Below are 5,037 nucleotides of genomic sequence, written 5' to 3'. Positions count from 1 at the left end.
CGATGACAGATGCATCAAACACGGTTCAGAATTTAGTTGTGTGTGTGATGCAGGGCATACAGTTCAGCTCAATGAACTGTTTGTGATGAGGAGGCACAAAAGAAATTGGCAGCTAGATGAAGGCATGTGCGATATACAACATACGGTTCACTGGGATGAACTGTGTGTGATTAGGCAACACAATGGAAACGGTTCAACTGAACAAGATGTGTGTGATACGCAGCAAACATTTCCGTAATCTAAAATGTGTGCGAAGACCAATCCTAACACAGACGATTGCTGCTAATAAGCCGTGTGAATTGCTCTGTCTACAGTAGAATAACATGTATATATAGAACTGAAATAAACATCCAATTACATAAGTGACTATACAGATCATTCGCACACACCTCAATAAACAATTGCATGCATTCTAAAGTAGGAGAAACGATCGTCTAGTCATCTACTTCTTGTGACGCTCCCGCCACTCCTATGTGGCTCGATCCCTCATGTGGGTCAGGAAGAAGATAGTTCCTCACGTCAACGATCCGTCTGTACATCTCGTAGCTTGTGTACGCGTCCATGGCCGCGTACTTGACATGTTGTTCATCCAGTCTCTTATGCCACACACTTTGCTAGACGTTCTTGTCCTTATTGCTCTCTTGCTTCATCTTCGCGTAGTAGGGGTCGATGATGGCCGAGGCAAGGTCAACCAGGGAGTTCAGTTTGCTTTTGTCGGTGCCACAGACCTTGTAGTGGTGCTCCAGACCTTGTAGTGGTGCTGGATGTTGACAAGATTCGGGCATTTCAAGTCCGAAACCTTGAGCGCTTTTAGATCGTTGGTGGTGTCCACCGTAGCGAAACTGTAGTCAGAGCTCTTGATAAACCTGGAGAAATGCTCGCAAGGCCTTGTGGCAAGGTGGAAGTGGTAGACGAGGACGTCATGTCACACACACAACTGGGCGATGGCAACCTTCTGATCGTGCCCGGCACGACCGATGGTGTACTCGAGGTCGAAGCCGACCACTTGGTACTTGTCCTCGGCAAGGAACTACTCCATAGTTTGGATGGAGCTCTCCGCCGAGACTGGATCGTTCATGTACACCACCGAGAGGGCCTTCCCCCTCACGTGGGTGTCCACTACGTGATGCGTGGTGAACTGCTCGCAGTTGTCATCGCCAGCCGCTGGGAGCGCCATTGGAGCCACGGGGAGCGCCATTGGTACCGCCGGATGTCCTCTCTGTATGTGTCCTCGTGGGTGTGCTTATTGTGACATGTGAGACGAGAGATGAAGGTAAATGGCCGCATGAATAAAAGGGGGCCGGGCAGCGTGGATTCTCGGCGTGTCCGCATGGCAGTTTTTGCAGCGGGTAACTGCATCGTCACGCTGCGCCCGGCGCAACCGCTTGCACACGAACGTGCGTGATCGTGCGCCAGCCCATAACACTAGTAGCGCGTGTGGAGGGACGAGGGAAGAGCACCCAGAGGGGCGCGAGGGCAGAGCACGTGCGGTGAGACGCGAGGAGAGCGCGCCACGGCCACCTGAACTGCAAGCAACCACACGCATGGAACAGTTGAACACGCATCAAATGGTCGCCTACAAGCCGGCCGACAGTTGCTTCGCTGCATAGAGAGCGGCCGTGTGGTACTACCTCCGTCTACTCTATAGTCTCCTTTATATTCCGTGCCATACTTTGCCCTCAAATTTAACCAAAAAAATGTTAATGCATGTTTTAAAAATTATATAATTGGAAACTATGTTCAAATACAAATCCAACTATATAATCTTTGGTGACATGCATTCGTATTTTATTAGTTAAATCATACTTATAAACGAGGATGGTGGTATAGTAGGTAATTAAACCGCAAACGTTTTTTTATTAACCGTATGTGTATTTGGCCTTTCGTCCTCCTCTCGCACGTCTTGTCACCCCGCTGCTGTAGACGGCTTACAGCGCAAGCTTGCGTAGCGTGCGGGAGCGTTCTTTTTGCCAAATGATGGCGCCAGTAAATCGTCGGTGAGCCCGTTCCCACGCAACCTCGCAGGTTCCCGTGCAAGCTTCCCGCCCGACTCGGTGAAATCCCCCAAAATCCCAGTGCTTACCGGCTAGCTATAAAAACCCTCACGGCCGACGAGTCCTGCGTCGCATTTTCCCCTCCATCCCTGTAGCTTATCTCGTCTGCTTCTCCCACATTCGCCAATGGCACCGGTCCATCGTCGTCGCTCAGCCACTTCGTCATCATCAGAGGACAGCTCCAGCTGGGAGGCTACACCGCGACGACGGTGCAGTCCCCGGCGTAGTGTAGTGCGCGTGGCATCCCTGTTGGGTGTGCGCGGAACACCCACCACACGCTCCGCCGCCGGTGCCCGTCGACAGCTGTTGCTGTCCGTCGTTACCGCAACACCACCGTCGAAAGCCAGGGCCATCGCCCGCTCCGCCGCCGCGGCCCGAAGGTGGGAGATGGCCGTCATGGCCGCCACCCCACTGCCGGCCACTGTGGCCATCACCCGCTCAGCCACCGCGGCCCGAAGGGGGGAGGTGGTGGTCGTGGCCGCCACCCCGTCGTCAGCCGGTGTGGCCGCCAGCTTTGACAACCTGGTTTTTGCCCTCTCTCATTTGCTTGATTTTCTTTTGGATTCAATTTGAAACTAGGGGTTTTTGAATCTTTTCATATGGACTTAAACACTTGGGTACCCTTGGCTTTCACCCAAGTGCTTCATTTCCCTCCCTTATCATCATTCCCCTTCTGATCCATCCCAAAATAATCTTTGGAATATTTTTCTTAAATGAAAAATATTCATTTCTCTCTCAAAAACCCTAGCTAGATCACTATGCTCCAAAGCAACCCTAATTTTTATGTCTCAGAAAAATCTAAGGTAATTCACAAATATTCTTTGAACCCTATAGCACCTTCCCGAGGAAAAATATTTCATCACTTTTTGGAATATTTTTGCTACAGAAAATATTTTCTGTTCTGGACAGAAATGGTGGTTTCTACAACAACTACCATTTTACTTGCTCCATTGTGCCTGGTTTTTCTTGTGCATATTCACCTTAGTAACTCATGGCTAACCTCCAAAGCACAGCCTCCAACTCCCAGCCATTTGATCTCAGTAACCTCTCAAAGTTACTGACCAGAAACTTACCTGGCATGTAAAAACTTCTCTACTGCACCGGGATCCAAACCAAAGCGTGGTAACCTCTCAATCTACCACGAACAACACGCCAGACATGAAGTTTAGGCTTAGCTCGGCCTGATGTCATAGTCCACGCGGTGACCGCGTTCGTCTAGGGGTGTTGGCATGCGTGTCGACGCGCTCTGGGTGCCACCGAACGCTCTGTTCGCGCGTGCTCACTTCCCCCGCCTACCGTAGCGCGCCAAACTTCGCCACCATCTTCGTCTCAACGCCCTTAACTCCTCCCTGGTGCTTGCCAATGCCGGAGCTTGCCGCAGAGAGCATGGGCGCGGTCCGGCCAACCCAACAGTGCGGTGCGCACTGTGCTCGTCGCCTTCCCCCCGCCCCTGTGCTCGTCCCTGCTCGCCCACAGTTCCCGCGTGAGCTACGCCGCCTTCTCCCCCTCTCACTGACGCCGCTCGTCGCCGGGCGCCGTGGACAGGTGTCCATCGGTGGAGCCCGAACCCCCCCTCTCCGCTCGCCTATAAATGGAGCCGCCCCCAGCCTCCTCGAGCATCATCCACCACTCCCCACACAACCCACAAGCAAGTTGGAAGCCGTAGCCCGCCCAAGCAGGCTGCGGGCCGCCGTCCTCGAGCTCGAGCTCGCCGGCGATCCCCTCTGGTTGCCGCGGTAGCTCCAGCTCATCCCAGGCCAGGGCAACACTTCCAGGGCCTCCGCCTCTCTCCGGTGAGGCCATCCCATCAACCTGGAGCCCCTAGAGTTGCCTCTGCTCGCCGTCTTCTTCATCTCCGGTGACCACCACGTTCTTCCTCCGCTTGCGAGGTTGATTCTGACGCCGTCCGACCACCCCTAGCCACGCTATGGGTACGGGCAGGTGCGCCACCGTCCCCTCTCTCCATACCTCCCTCTCGTTTTGGCCAAGGAGTCCTCGTCGCTGGCGAGAGCTCCGGTGGAGCTGCGACTCCCTCTGTTTCCTTCTTCCCCTCCTTCTCACCCGACTAGAGGGGCCCGCTAGTCAGCCACTCTGTACGCGCGTGAAGCGGTACGAGTGGTGGTGCCCTGAGGCTTTACGCCTTCGACGTCACCCCCTAGTCTATTTATTTAAATTCAAACTTAATTCAATTCCAGAGAGCTTCAAACAGCCATAACTTTTCAACCATAAGTCCAAATGAATTGATTCTTTTTGCATATTGTTCTTGGCAATGAAATCTAACAGCTCACCAAAAATGAGATTTTTCTGAGCTGTTTAGAATTCATGGTGATTTCCAGAAGAGTTCTTGATATTTTATTCTTGTGTTTAAGATGATTTTCAGAGGGTGAGGCTTGTCTTGAGGATCACCAGAAGGCTTGTGAACCTCATCTGCACTAAGGCAAGCTACAGCAACATTTTCATGGTACCATTTTCAATATTGATGATTTTCTTACTTGAATGATATGATTAATCCATGCATTTAAATAACTATTATGTTATTTATATTCTATTAAGTGTGTGTTGGTATTATGCTTGATTTACATAACCTTGAAACTAGCTTAGTTGGTAAAGAAGCTAAGATATAATTGTGGAAATGATAAAATGATTTGTTATGCCTATGAATAATGGATTAAAGTCATTTTCTCACATAGATAAAAAATGGTTAAATTTGCTAGAAAATATCCTGTTAAGTGCTTGTTTAGCCAATTTACCTAATTTACAGAATGTTTGAACCTAACTTGATTGGTAAAGAAATTGGGATTTGCTTGCGATGATGATAGTAGAAGCTTTGCTATGCATGTGAGGAATTAATCGGAGTTATTTTCTTGCATGAGAAGATAATATTGCTTGCTGCAAAATAAATAGTTAAAATAAGACCAGGAAAGTAATATAAGTTGTGGATGCTTGTGTTTAGTGTGACTATGGTTGACATCAGTCATTTTCG

Source organism: Triticum urartu, chromosome 4 (genome assembly GCF_003073215.2).
Source record: "Triticum urartu cultivar G1812 chromosome 4, Tu2.1, whole genome shotgun sequence".
NCBI classification, from domain to species: domain Eukaryota; kingdom Viridiplantae; phylum Streptophyta; class Magnoliopsida; order Poales; family Poaceae; genus Triticum; species Triticum urartu.
This window is presented reverse-complemented; position numbering follows the sequence as displayed.